General features: G+C 34.5%; 1 protein-coding gene across 1 annotated transcript in view; it reads right to left on the bottom strand.

The window, feature by feature from the left end:
• Positions 1 to 14960, bottom strand: part of LOC129755080 (protein couch potato) — a 692881-nt gene that overhangs the window by 554546 nt on the left and 123375 nt on the right. The gene's annotated exons all lie outside the window — the stretch shown is intronic.

The following is a 14960-nucleotide window of genomic DNA, read 5'->3' as shown; positions in this document are numbered from 1 at the left end:
AATGTAATCTTCAATAAATTTTTATCATAAAAAAGTATTACAGCTTTTTAACATTTAAAAAAACTAAAATTTCGGTTATGAGTAACACAAACACTTTCATTCCCCGTCAGCTCTATCAGCAGAACAATAGCTGAAACTTGTTTGTGTCTACTTACTTGTAGTTTATATCCGTAAAGCTGGCAAGAACTGTTACGAATATTCAATATTGGTTCAGAACTATGCCATAATAAAAAAAAAAAATCGCACCTTTGTTGATTCGTTGGTGTTGATACAAAGTTTTGGTGATGTTAGGTCTAAACATGGAACATCAAAGTCGATAGTTTCCTATATTTGGTCCCTTTGCAAATTTTCCGAGTTTTCCAGTGATTTTCATGAATTTTTGGAAAAATATGTAGGATGGTTCATATTCTTCACAATGAAAGTAATTTTCTTTTAATTTTTGGCTTGGACAGTAAAAAACCGTGAGTTTTCCTTAAACACTCTAATTTCTTAAAACGCTCCCACTAAATGAGCTGTCTGATTTACTACTGATGAGGAGGTACATTTTCAAAAACGTTTTAAATTTTATCAGAAAGACTTTTAATGTCAAAAAACGGTATGGTAGGGTTCAGGAAGAATAAGAGTTCATTGTGTGCATAGGAATAAATAAATTTTATGCCAGCAAAAAGAATTATTTACAATTTTCGGCATTTTAGGACTAAAGTAGGCTCTAGGTCCAAAGTAGGAGCACTCACCCTATTTTGGTACTTTCAGAACATCTCTGGCGATTTTTGAATGAAAAATTTTGTTTTCCCATACAAATTTCCATACAAAATTAAAACTCGTTGCGCTAATTCAGGAATGGATGGATCGCTTCCAAAGTTTTTATTGCTATTTCTGGCAGCAAAACCAACCAAAAATAAGTTATGGGACTTGTAAAAATTTAAGAATTTGAAATTTTCGTACAAAGCTTGCAGCGGTCTAGTGGTCCATACTAATTATTCAATGCTTTTGTAACAGAGGACAGAGTAGGGGTCCTCCATATTAAATGTTAAATGTTTAAGAAGTAAGGGAAAATTTATACAAGGGAGTTTAACAAAACGGAATATCGATTCCTGGATTAAAATTTTGAATCAGGCGACAGTAAAAGTGGACGTTCATGTTAATTTTTTAATGTTTTTACAATAATTTTTTGTTCCTTTGCAACACATCGAGACGAGAATCCATGCATGGGAGTTTTACAGGACGGGCGTTCTATACGTGATTTCAAATTTGGTATAAGTCGACAGAAAAGAGGTTTTTGCAATATTTTGTGTATTATTAATCCGAACAAGACAAAAATTCATACACGGGTTTTCTTTTCGAGACAAGCCAAAGACCGTTCATAAAAAAACTCTTTAATATTTTAAGCAATATTGTCGTGAAAAGGCATAACAAAAACCATTCAAACACAAACTCCTTATTACATATTGAAAGTTAAAAGCAGAGCGGAGTTCGTACAGGATCAGCTAGTAACAAACATAGTTGAAGACCGGGAACTTAATGTAATACACTATTTTTTATAAGGTTTTTTGTTATTGACTTTTTTGGTGAGTGAAACAACTTTTTTTTGTTTTTAAATTTACGTAACGTTTCGGGTTACTCTGAGGGACATCTGATGATGGGTGAAGAAAAGTAACCCGAAACGTTACGTAAATTAAAAAAAAATAGTTTCACTCACCGAAAAAACGGGCTGAACTTAAATTTTGATTTTATTTTTGTATCCAGATTCTGAAGTTGCAATGAGAATTTGAATTTTGACCTGTTTTCGATTTTTTTTTCGAATTTAAAACGATTTCCAAATTAAATACCAGATCAGAATTTCAATAATGAGCCAAGTTGTGAAACCAATTTCGCATCTCCTCAATCAAGAATTTATTATTTAAATTTTATGAAGGAATAATCACCGTAATTTATATTTGTAGATTTTATTTATCGGCCTAGCGGTGAAAAGTGATGTCCTTTTTGGTAGGAACATCTAAAGATTATGACATTTTTTACATAGGTGGATAGAAGGTTAGATGTTGAAAATGAGTGGGTAGAATTTGTTTAGAAGCATATCATTATATATCAAATTTTTATCACTACTAAAAAGGACATGTCTTTTCACCGCTAGGCCGATAAATTAAATCTACAATTATTATTTAAATTTTGAATTTTTGGTTTTCAATATGAATTCGACTTGTGTTAAACTAAATGTAAATTTCGAATGATGAATCTGATTCTGAATTTTTAGTTTGAGATCGCCATTTTGAAGCTCTTATGTTTGAATTCTACAAGCTCTTATAAAGAAACTCAAGAAGGTTTCGAATTCAGAAGGTTCTCATATTCAAGTTCTGACTGTTTAAAAAAATAATGTATTTTGTATTTTGAAAAATGGTGGACAATTGTCGGAAAATTGACCAAATAACATACAAAGTTTATGACAAAACTGTTATTTCAAAATTCATTTCGTTATTTGAAAGACATTTCATATGATAAAATTAAAAAGAGAGTTGTGTATGATCGAAAAGTTTTGAAAACTTGGCTTGCGAAAGTTTCGGCAAAGTTCCTTGTACAGGATGGACAAAATAGGTGGCCCAAGATACTCCACAAAATGTGGCCAACGATTCCCCACAAGCAATGATTTGCACATTGATTGCGTTTGTGTGACTTATTGATGTTTCATCAAAAATTTCTTTTCTACGTGAAAGAACATGACAAAACTAAAATCATAAGCATATTTTTGTTTTGAACTTTAGTTTCCCCATCAATGCAATTTGCGGGTGCTTGTTTAATTATGTATTAATAAATTGATAAATGAAAGAAGCATACGATGCGTACTTAAGTCAACAACACATAGAAAAATATGCTTATACAAAGATACGGCAATGACAGTAGGATCGAAATTTTTATCTCAACACACATCTGAGATATTCAGAGTGGCCCATGTTTCCTCCATGGCCCACGTTACCCCACTCTCTTTTACTAAAAAATCTCTTGTACAAATGCTTTGAGGATTTAGAATTAAATATAATAAAATCAAAACTATTGATGATATTTTATGCATGAAACGGTTCATCTAGAAACCAATGTTCTGAAATTTCGAAGAAATTGTTTTTCTTTGATAAATATTTTCAAATATGTACATCTTAATTCTTTTATAAATTTTCTGGCTAGCCAACAATAACTCCACCTGACCGACATCCAATAATCATGTTCGTTATTACATATTATTACACTTTAGTTGTGCTGATGGCCGACCAAATTAAACAAATAAAAATAAAACATATTATTACATATAGTATTTGAAGTCAATTCTCCATTCCACTGCCAGCGGAAATGAAATGCGAATTACGATACAAAGTAGCGTTCCGATTCACTGAATCACTCTTTAGAATTGATCATTACGCGGTGTTATCAGATTTGTATCTCAAAGTTTGCTGTATGTAGGTAACACATGCAATAGTTTCGGGGACCGTACTTGTGACCCCAAATCTATCGGATTTATGTCCGTTTTCCATGCCGCCTTGGGGGCACGTAAAACACACACAAATCCGTAGCTTACCGGAGAGCGCAGCGCATCCCAAAAATGTTCCTAGTTTATCGCTATCAAAAAATAAGAGCCAGCCTTCATCAAATGCACCATTTGGCCCCGAAATTCCTCCCCCCTCCCCTCTGATCTTTCCCCGATTGGTTGCTGTTGTTGGTGTTTGGCCCGTTGGCCTTGTAACGCTGCAATTTGGCGTCATACAGCACAGCACCAATAATTTCCCAGAATGACTAACAGATTCCCATCACGTTTCGCTGATCACACCCGTTTGATACCTAAACCCGGCTAGGGCCTGCATCGAGCGGCTAATATGCAGCTAGCAGCTAGCTATGAAGCTTGTATGTAACGTTTGAAGCTAAACTAAGTATCTATCTATCCTATACGGGCTTGAATCGATCCGATACGTGTCAGATGTAGCAGCCAACCTCCCGGTACTTTACGAGAGACAGGGAGAAGCCGCACAAATTACTGGTCTATCTCTGTGTTCATATATCTCAATCTCTATAAGTACGTATGTAGGTAGGCTTCTAAGTACGTAGTACGATGTATATACGAAAACATCACACACATGGTCAGGCCCACGCTCATTTGGCTGCCCTGCCGCAGCAAGAGGGTCGGTCGATTATTATTGAGGAAGGAATAACGACGAAAATGAAACAAAAAAAACTGTTTTTAAATCGAGACGAACTGCCAGCAGCGGCAATTGATCCGTGCGATAAGATTTCGTTCCTTCCTTCCCCGGGCCATTTTGGCTTCACACTTATCGATGATCGTTACTCTCGGTATTGCTGCTGCTATTGTTGTTGTTGTTGTTGCTATTGTTCTTGTTGCTATCGTTGTTCTAGCTTTAGTTGTTGTTGTTGTTGTTGGGTCAGATATGAACACCTTCTTACCTCCACAAAACGAAAACTCACAAACAGGGCATGATGCGATTTTAAAATATATGACCAAAATTATAAATAGTGTAAAGTAATTTTAGTTTATGTAGCTTCAAAAGATATGCAGTGCCTTACGATTTCTGAGTTGTATGACTAAACTTAAACTTTCTACTTCTATAACTTTGTTTAGCAATAATTTGAATAATCTAAAAAAGATTTAACTATCTTTGAAACATAAACACTTTTGGTGAATTTGGGAACATACATTGTGGGGTAATCGATCATAAATCCCTTTCCATCCCAAACTTCACAAAATGATCCAATAAATGCCACCTTCCCTTATTTGCAACTTTCAGGCTTTTGAGGGGTGATAAATACATGGAATAGCATCGACAAACTGTCCTTGTCAATTATTTAAATCATCACTCGTCCTATCATATTATTTTGAAAGCCTAGATACATAACATTTCCCGAAAACATGCAAATACGATAACAAAATCAGGATGAGAATTTAAAAAAAGGAAGTTTTCTTAAACTTCGGTCTGCTTTGAAAAAATGACACGCAATATAATTAAGAAATTTAATCTACAGGATTTTGCACGTAAACTACTATTTATTCGCATCACATCGATTCTACGTGTGTCTTCTAGTAACTCCTTTACATCTACGTAACTTGCTCATGAATTTCACGTGAAGTCTAAGTAAGTTCATTAATTTTTTTTATTTTTCAGAAGCCTGCGGTTGTAAATTTTATTAGAAAAGGGAATTGGCATCCATTATTTTTTAACTATTACATACTTTCCGATTTCTACAGGATTCAACAAACCAAAATGGAATTCACGTAAGTACGCGTTTACGTATTGATTTCGTAGCTTCTAATTAAAAATTATTTGGACAAAAATTATGTAGTTTTCCACGTAGCCGCTACATGCAGATTTTTTGGCGTGTAGAAATGTCTACATCATTAACCTAACTGTTTATAAGTTTTCTATATCATGTGTGACCAACCTCAATACCATCCAGTGTAGAAATGGAATTTTTGGTACTTGAACTAGGATATCATCAAACTGTATTGAAAGGATTTATAACGGCACTTTGGAGTACTGCATTGTTTTGAGCGATTTCTTCAAGGCGCTGTTCGACTAGTTTTCTATTCGATATTTGCGATTGCTGAATATTTGATATTTGCCATCCCCGCGATTGTTTGGTTTTTGTTTTGGGCTTAAAATTCTTGTTAAACTGTGTAGTCGACACTTGAGTATGTTGTTTCTACAAAAAGATTTTTCTTCTACCATATTTTCAAATATCATAAAGCACACCATACTCGTTATGACAACAGCGTGGCCATTATTGCTTTACATTATTTTTAAAATCCATACCAGAACTGGAACATTGGAATTCAAGATAAAGTAACAATAGTAAAATTACAATAATATGTTGAGTAAGAAGTGGGTGAGAAACGACCAAAACCTAAGTGAATCACTAATATTTGAATATATTTCTGCATGTTGGGAAAAAATACAAGAAAACATAATTACTTATGAGTTAAAACTTGTTCAAACTCACAATAAAATTTGCAAAAAAAATTAGGATAATGGTAGGATCTAACAATACTTTTTGAACTTATCAACATAAAACGTTTTTTATCGATAACAAAAAAAACCTATATAATCACTTTTCAGAACTTTAAGAAAAACTTATGCGAATTCCGAACAGGAGATCATATCAAAATTCCTTCTCAAACCCATCTCAATGAGATATTATTATCTTATATAGATAAAGCTTTAATATAATCGTTATTGTCGTTTCAAAAAAAATATCTCACTAGATGATCCGGTGTGCTTTGGTCCCTTCTGAAAATAAATGAAATGTGTAATAAAATATTTGAACATCGATCTTCAAATTCATGCACATAAATTTCAGCATTCTAAAACGGGAACTGAAGCAGGATTTCTGAATTGCAATACAAATAAGATTTCATCTTATTTAGTGAAATTTCATCTTTAAATTTTGTTTTTCAATTTCAGAATATTTAACTGTGTTTTTATAAGTATAACCTGCCTATATACTCGATGGAAGAAGGGTGGTGTCTCAAACAACCAACAACAAGAACCATTTCTTGAGTCTTATCCTTTTCCATGGAGAAATTTGATTCCATTTCTCAGATAAACTCTCTAGTTGTGCAAAAAATTGTGTAGAAGCCTCCCTCCTGTCTTCCCATATCCTCAATGGAAAAACAGAGTGGTTTCAAATTCTCGAATAAGAATATGCCAAATTTGGTTCCATTGGAAGGAATAAGAAGAAATATTAATAGAAACCCGGCCAATTTTTTTTCATTTGATCGAGTTGTTCTAAAAATATGCCATAGAAATTGTATGGAAGCCCCACTTTACCCTTCACATCTTCCCAATAGAAGAAGGGCGGGGTCTAAATAGCCATAGAAATATTTCTCGTATTCAAAAACGCTCCCATTCCAAATCTGGTTCCATTTGCTTGAATAGTTTGCGAGTTATGTGGAAAATTGTAAAGGAGCCTCCCTCCTTCTTCTTATTTTCTCACTGGAAATTCCAAATTACTCCCATACCAAATTTGGTTCCATTTGCTCGATTTATTCTTCAGCATACTTAAAAATGTGCGGAAGCCCCCCTCCCTCTTCTTTTCTCCCAACTGGATAGAGGGAGGGATGCCAAATATTAGTTAAAACATTTCGAACACCCAAATGTATTTAGACATTTTTTCTACGGGATTTTTCACGTAAATTAAGATTTTGTTGCATAATATCGATTCTACGTGTGTTTTGTAGTAATCGCAGTATTTCAAGAACGCCCTGGTAGTAAGAATTTAGCTTCCAAATAACTGACGCATGAATTCCACGTAAATTCTAAGTGGATGACTCAATATCCGTTTTGTCGCATCCTTCGCAAATTGCTATAAGAAAGGGGAGTCAGCATCAGTCAGCTTTGTTTGCTGCTGTGAAGATTTTTGAGGCCGCGGTGTCTGTTTGGATGTTAAAAGTTTAAATTTATCCTAATATTGCGCGGAAGAAAGAAAATCGATTCTTCCACCTGTCGGAGACAGAACTGATTAACAATTTTCGGCACACCAAGAGTGGGCTTAAGCAACTGAAATTCTGTGCTGCCTCGGAAGATGCAATAACTGGAGTGCAAACTGATCAAGTGTTTCCGTTATGGCGAGATTAATTTAAAATAGTATCTTTGAAATCTGCTTCGATGTATTTAATTTGTTGATAATTTTTCAGGCACGGTGACCGTTATTTAAAAGAAAGCTAGGAAGTGTTATCTGGGCCGAATTTATGATCACCGCAGGGACGTCCGGAAGGCTCCGAGTGAATGTTACATAACGACTCAAAAAATATGAACGGCTAGAAAAAGGTTTTCCCTAGTTCCGCACAATCCCCGGAAGAGGAATTACCATGGCTTGCTTTTCATCCGATTTAGGAACAAGCAATAAGCTGTCTGCAGATGAGATAAATGGTTTTTCATTTAAGTATTTTATTTATTTTAACAAATATTTTTCAATTTCTACAAGATCGTTGAAAACAATGTGCACTGTTAAACCACACGGAATCATTTTTTTAAATTGAAGTTCAAGTGAATGATTCAGTGATAGTGGTTATTGTAGTAGTAGCGATTGTTTATAAAATAAAATCAAAGATATGTTTTAAACATCTTATTATTATTCATAAAACAACAAAAAGGGAGAGAAAAATTAAAAACGATCAGCATTTTACACAGTTTACATAATCATTTACGTGAAAATCAATTGGATAAAAATTATGTAGTTTTCCACGTAGCCACTACTTGCATATTATTTTGCGTGTATATTAGACTGCCCCAAATTTGTATGGCAAATTTAAAACCTGTGAAATGTTATGCGCTGCAGGCTAAAATTGATGCTAAGCCAAGTACAAGATCTCGTGCCAAATTTGGGCCAGATTGGATCACTGGAAGAGGTCGCTCAATGAGAGTGAAGTTTGTATGAGATTTTGAGACATTTTGTTCGGGAGAAACATGAAAAACCAGTTTTTCATCAAAAACTTTGGTTTCTTTTGACCGATTTCTTTTGAATACGGTTTTTCTTAAAGCCTAAATTGTGACAAATATTTCATCCGAAATCTATTTCTATAAGAGTTAAGATAAAAAAGGTTATAAGGCTTCTGGGCTAACTTTTTTAAGGGTGGTATTTATCACTGTTAATCAGTAGGGGTGTTAAAAAAGTTAGCCCATTTTTGAAGCCTTATAACTTCTTTATCTGAACTCTAATCAAAATGGATGAAATATTTGTCAAAGTTTAGGCTTTTAGAAAAACTGTTTTCAAGAGAAATCGGCCGAAAGTAATAACAGCTAATGATAAAAAACTGGTTTTCAAGTTTTTCCCGAACAAAATGCCTCAAAATCCCATACAAACTTCAGGCTCGTTGAGCGGCCTTTCCGGTGATCCGATCTGGCCCAAATTTGGCATGAGATCTTTTACTAGGCCTAGGTGAAAAGTTTTCGATTTATGAAAAAAAAGTTGTAAGAGAGCCTCTTTCCCCCGTTTCTGTCTTCCTACTTGAAAGAGGGAAGGGTCTCAAATTATCGAAGAAATATTCCTCGTACCAAAATATCCTTCCATGATAAATTTGGTACCATTTGCATGATCGGTTCTCCAGTTCTGCAAACATTTGTCTAGGGGTCTAAAACCATTATAAAACCTTCCCCGGTCTCCAATACCCCAACCTGTAGTTTTCAGGGAACGGGTAGTCTGAAAGGAACAAACGGACAGATGGCCAGAAGGAATTCCATTTTTATACATTATCGCGGCAGCACTGAATTTTACTTCGGAAGTCCGAACTTCCCCCTCCCGACAAAGGAAAATTAATTACTAGATTGTCGGAATTCTGTGTTCAGCTGTCATTTCATCAGCGACGTTTCTAACGTTTCTACCCGAATTTTTGGTCTTCAATTTAGAAATCATATTCCCGGATCTTGCCAGGTTTTAATATAAAATTGCTCGAATTTGTCCGGCCCGGATACGTTCTGAAAAAGTCCTGACAACCTTAATTTAAGGGCATCAAACTTTTAGAGAAGACGTGCTTCTTTATTTTCGTTTAGACCGGTTTCCCTAAATTTTTGGATAGTGGAAGTTTTCGGTCAATCCAAAAAGTATGAAGACAAAATTTTAAAAAATTTAAATTTTCAGCACATAAATATAAATGTGTGTGGAAACGTTTGGCATTATTTAATCACAAATGATGTTTCTGCTTTTTAACCACTTTGGCTACAAAAGCCTCATATAAAAGTTTAGTTTTATAGTGGCGTTGAAGTTTTATATAGAAGTTGGCCATGAGAAAAAAAAGTGATCGGTTGTGTTTATGACAGCTCCGTGAAAATTATCTCGATAGATGTTTTTGACTATGGAAGCGTTATTTGAAAAATTGGAAAATACGAAATCGGACCATGTGAAGAAGAAAGAAAGATTTGAAAACAAGTTCTAAAGAAGTGTATCTGTTTTTATTCAAATTTGGTTATGGCGTTACTGAAACTCACTTCCAGTAAATTAAACGCTACCAGATCGGCCAACAAAAGAGTCCTGTAATCCTGTTATGCTGCCTCGGAGTGCCCGTTCCGATCTATTTTGTATTAAAATGATCTTATATATTAAGACAGCTCATTTTTTCTTGTTATTTCATTCTACAACATTTATCCGTTTATAATGTTGTTGATCAAGCATACTTAATTTAAGTAGTAATGGATATGAGAAGTCATGAAAGTAAGTAATTACAATAAAAAACTTTGAGCAGAATCGAATTCTACCGGATTTAAAAATTTTGTGCACAGAAACTCAATCATGTACACGTCCTCTCTAGATTTTTCGAGAGTTGATATTTTAAACTTTGTGAAAGTCTCTTCTGTATGTGATATTACACATCCGCACAACCCGACATTTTCAAGTGCAGTTTTTGATAGAAAGTTGTTCAATCTTATACGCCAATTAGCGTTAAAAATTTATGTGACATTAAACTTTGAGAATGTTGTTGAATTTTTAAGCTCAAAATATTTTTTAGAATTATTGAAAAACCAGTGAATTTGAATCTTTCGTTCAAAAATAGAACTATTTTAAAGGGAGAACTTCAATGATAATTCATCCTTGAAACTTACTATTTTTATAATGTTAGAATAGCTGATCTACAGAAACCCAAATGTAATATTCTGTATTCTAATGATTTTTGCAGTGAGCATAATGTTGGTAAGTATTATAATTTTCTAATTCCTTAACAGCATTTAATGTATCAATATTCCATATGAGGCCTTCAGAGCCAAAGGGGTATAAGTGCATGAAAGTTGATGTCGAGAGAACACGCTTTCCCAAATGACATAAATTCATATTTAGGTCTTTACATATGCAAAATATTACATGAAGCGTTTGGTAGGGATCTCTACGCTTCATTCCGCCCCTGTATCCTGTTATCTTTCGCGGTTTTCATCACATGGTTGGTCTGGCCGTAGTAATATCTGCAATGCATAGGAATATGTCACAGGTAATACGTTGAAAAGAAAAATGATAGACGCAAGTTTTCCATTTTCTAAGATGCCTACATAAATTGGCATTGTTGATGTAAGAAGAAGAAGAGGACGAAGAAGCCGTTTTGAAGTTTTATATATAACTAAATTTGTTTTTTTAGTATTCTACAACATTTTTATGATTCAAGGATTCTACAAATTGTTCAAGATTTAATTCTACAAGATATTCAGTTATAATACTGGATGTATAAAAAGGTGAACTTGGTTTAACTCAACATGACCTATTTAAAAAATTTCTTTTCTTGTAGAGACATTTTCTGAGAAATATTTTCTTTGGTTCAAGGCTGATACCTTGTTCTTCTTGTGACTTTTGATCCAATCAATATGAGTCTATGAAAACCTTATATTGACTCCTCTTATCAAAGTTCCTAGATCCCCTAGATAATTTCTGTCTACGTATAAAGACCAAAATCAATTCTTCGTAAAAAGTAAATAAAGTGGTCTACCATCCTTACTTTCAAAAACTTTTGAAATTATTTTATGCTAGAATTATTTTCACCTAATTCGAATTCGTCATTGCGTATTAAATGCTTTAAATCAACAATCATTCCAGAGGGAAAAATAACAACAAACATGTATACAACAGGTGGTTTCAGAATGAATTTTCACGAAACACCCGTTGCGCAATCTAACCACACGCTAAAATGCGCTTCCAAGCGGGCAACTGATGATGTGTTGGTACTAATCCTAACTGCTCCATCTTGGTAGGACAGCCTGTAGTCATCATAAGCCAAGTCAATGGCTCAATAGGGGCACATCGTCATTCCATAGAGCGCCAGTGGTCGCGGCATCGATGGATCTCTACTACGGCCTAGCCGTGCAGTGTGCAGTGTCTGGCTGATGCGTAAGATTTGCTTCCCCTCTAAACAAACCACGCTAACTAACATCGCCATCGTCTTTTCGTAAAATTCCAAAAGAGAGCGAGATCAGATCAGCCCGAAGCAGCCAAATGGCATGGAATTCCTCTCACACACCGGGTCAGGCGGCGAGGCAACGGCGCGCAAATGGTACCGACATCCACCGACAGCAAGCAAGTGGCCTCCGACTCTTAATTAATGTTAATCATCTCAATCATTCTGGAAACAATTCCACAATTAGTTTTATATGGAAGTACGCGCGCACGCTCGCGAGCACATTCAACTGATCAACCGTGTTGTTGCGTTGGGCTGGGATGTGATGTGTCATTTTGATCCAGCGGTGATGCCAGCGATTTGCTGCCTGGAATTATCTAACGCTTTGAAACTTGCCTAAAGATGGAGTCAATGGAATTTCTAAACAATAATAACTTGAAGAAATTTATCAAAAAAATTTATGATTGATTAAAAACTCTTTTCGAGTATACTGGAGGGGTTAAATTAGAGTATAAGGTATTCTATTGAAAATTTCATAATTTCGCTAAAATTTCAAAAAGTTGAAAGAGCTCAAGTTAATTTGTTCCAATTTATTGAAGATTGGATTATTTTTTTTTTTTTTTTTGAAATTTCCATACAATATTCAGGTGAAACTTCCGAAGTAACACAGATGAAGCTATGAGTAGGTACTAGAATTTTTTATAATCGATTAATTATGGCATTATATATGCAGCTAATTTAATAACTGTTTATGGAAAAGAATAATGCTTAGATTCCATTTGTTTTCAGGTAAAGCTAAGTTCTTTTAGAAATTGGAGAGATAAAGGGCGACACCGAAAATGTCATGCCATTTTTCTTATAATGTTTAAACATCTAATTAGAATCAAACCAAAATTTTGGGGTAGTTTTATACATAAATATATGTACTTCAAAAATCTTAAGAAAAGTTAATCCATGGAGCCTTGAGTGTAAAATTGAAGACATTTTCGCTTGATGCCCTTCATCAAAGTCTTTACAGTGTCATCCGGTACAAGTTTTTCAGTTTTTTTTTTCATTTTCTTAACATATCCTTCTCGTTTCTGACTGTATTCTTGTTCTTCCGAAGTCACCGCTTCATAATTGCCCAGTACTGCTTCACCGGGCGAAGCTTCGGACAGTTTGGCTGGTTCATGTCCTTTGGAACAACATGGACAGAATTGGCCTCATACCACTCCAAGACACTTTTAGAATGTTGCCATAATATGGCCAAAATAGCGGAGTTCGTCGTGCGGCTGCAAGAACGGCAAAAGGCGCTTCTCGAGGCACTCAGATTTGTAGATCTCGCCATTTACTGTGCCCTTTGTCACGAAAAGCTCACTCTTCAGTCCGCAAGAGCAGGTTGCCTGATATTTGGAGATATTTGGAAGCGAACTTCGACATTTTCTTCTTCTTAGATTTGACGTCCACATCGAACTATCTTGCCGGTGAAAAACTCCAACCCCAGAATAAGCTTAAAATCGGCTTTTATATTCGTTTCGTCATCCATCACACAGCAGCCATATTTTATCAGCAACTTCTCGTGGTGCTTCCGTGCCCGAGTTTTAGCCGCTCATTGCGGTTAGAGAAGTTTTGTACCTTGTATTTACCTATGTAGTTCAGCTTCCTTTTTTGCTCGCGTTGGTTCTCATTCATTTTAGTGGAAACGAAAAACACGATTTCGAGTGTGAAAACATGTAAACAATACACATCAATTAAAAAGTGTACAAAATTTGGTTGATTTTAACCCAATGGTAAAAAAGTTATGCCCTGTTGAATGTGTCGCAATAATTTGGTGATCGCCCTTTAAGAATGCGTATATCTCAAAAACCATTCGTTTGATCGAACAACTTTCTAGAAAAAAATGAAAGTAATCTTAAAATAATTCATAAAATTTTTGAAAAAGCTCTGGAGCTCTGGAACTAACAAAAATTTGTTGTTTGAGGTTAGGTTTGCATGACTTTCAGCTTATCGTAGAAAAAATGTTGATGGATATTTTAGCGATCTACACTTAGTTTTTTTCTAAATTCAAATTAAGAATTCTGGTATGAGACTTGACTTCCCTGATGACCGTTAACCGTAGTTGCCAATCATATGCTTCACTCCAATGCTTGATTTGAACTTTTTGGATATTTTTGACAGTGTTTGCACACTTTACTGCACACGGTAATCCTTTGAATATTCAACGGTTTTGTCAGCTATCGATTTGATAATGATGGTTTTTGAAGGAAACTGTGCAAAATATTTTTTTTATTTTTCTCTTGCATCCTAAATATCTTCAAAACATGTGAAATTTTAAATTTTGAAAGAAATAGTCGGTTAATGGTTGTCACAGGCCACAAAATGCTATCAAAATTTTGAATGTCCAACAACTAGTAAATCAGCTCTCAGTGAAAGAAAGTGTCCCATTTCTAAATGAACTAAGCTTTAGTTTTAAAATTGCTTATAAAGCTTCTACTAAATATACTGTTTAATTTGTACAGAAAGATTTATTTATGCTCAATTTAAACTCTAATAAAACATAAACTAAGAAGTTTGTTCCGAGCTTTTTTATGCATACTTTATAATGGAACGCAGTGCTTGATTTTAAAATCGTAATAAAATTAGGTGACAGTTCTCGATCAAGATGTCAAAACAGGACACGCTCAGGCTAGATTGCAAATACTTGAATTGGAATTCCCATTTTTATACATTTCTGATAAGTCATGTGTGTTGTTTTTGAATGAAATAAAAAAAATGTATAAAAATCTTTGAAGTACTTCAAATCACCAGAAGTAGTATGAATATGAGTATTGAGTAAAAGGGCTCAACTAGTAGGAGAAAAACATTGTTGTCTGTTGCTGCCATCATTAATCCAAGAAAGCGGCTTTCAGTTTTCTTTTCAAAGCTAGAAATAACTGATCAAGTACTCAAAAAAGTCAAATAATTCAACACAATACAAACTGAATGAGACAATAATGCTTTCTTCCTTCTATTTAGAAAGATCACGAAAAAATATCAGGTTGGCCTAGCTAGACTAACTTCATAATGATTGTGTATATTTTTGTTTTATTTTATCATTCGAATGTGAATGGATATGCAA

The sequence above is a fragment of the Uranotaenia lowii genome, chromosome 3 (assembly GCF_029784155.1).
Source record: "Uranotaenia lowii strain MFRU-FL chromosome 3, ASM2978415v1, whole genome shotgun sequence".
Taxonomy (NCBI): Eukaryota; Metazoa; Arthropoda; class Insecta; order Diptera; family Culicidae; genus Uranotaenia; species Uranotaenia lowii.
The sequence above is the reverse complement of the archived record's forward strand: the minus strand, read 5'-3'. Positions and strand labels throughout refer to the sequence as shown.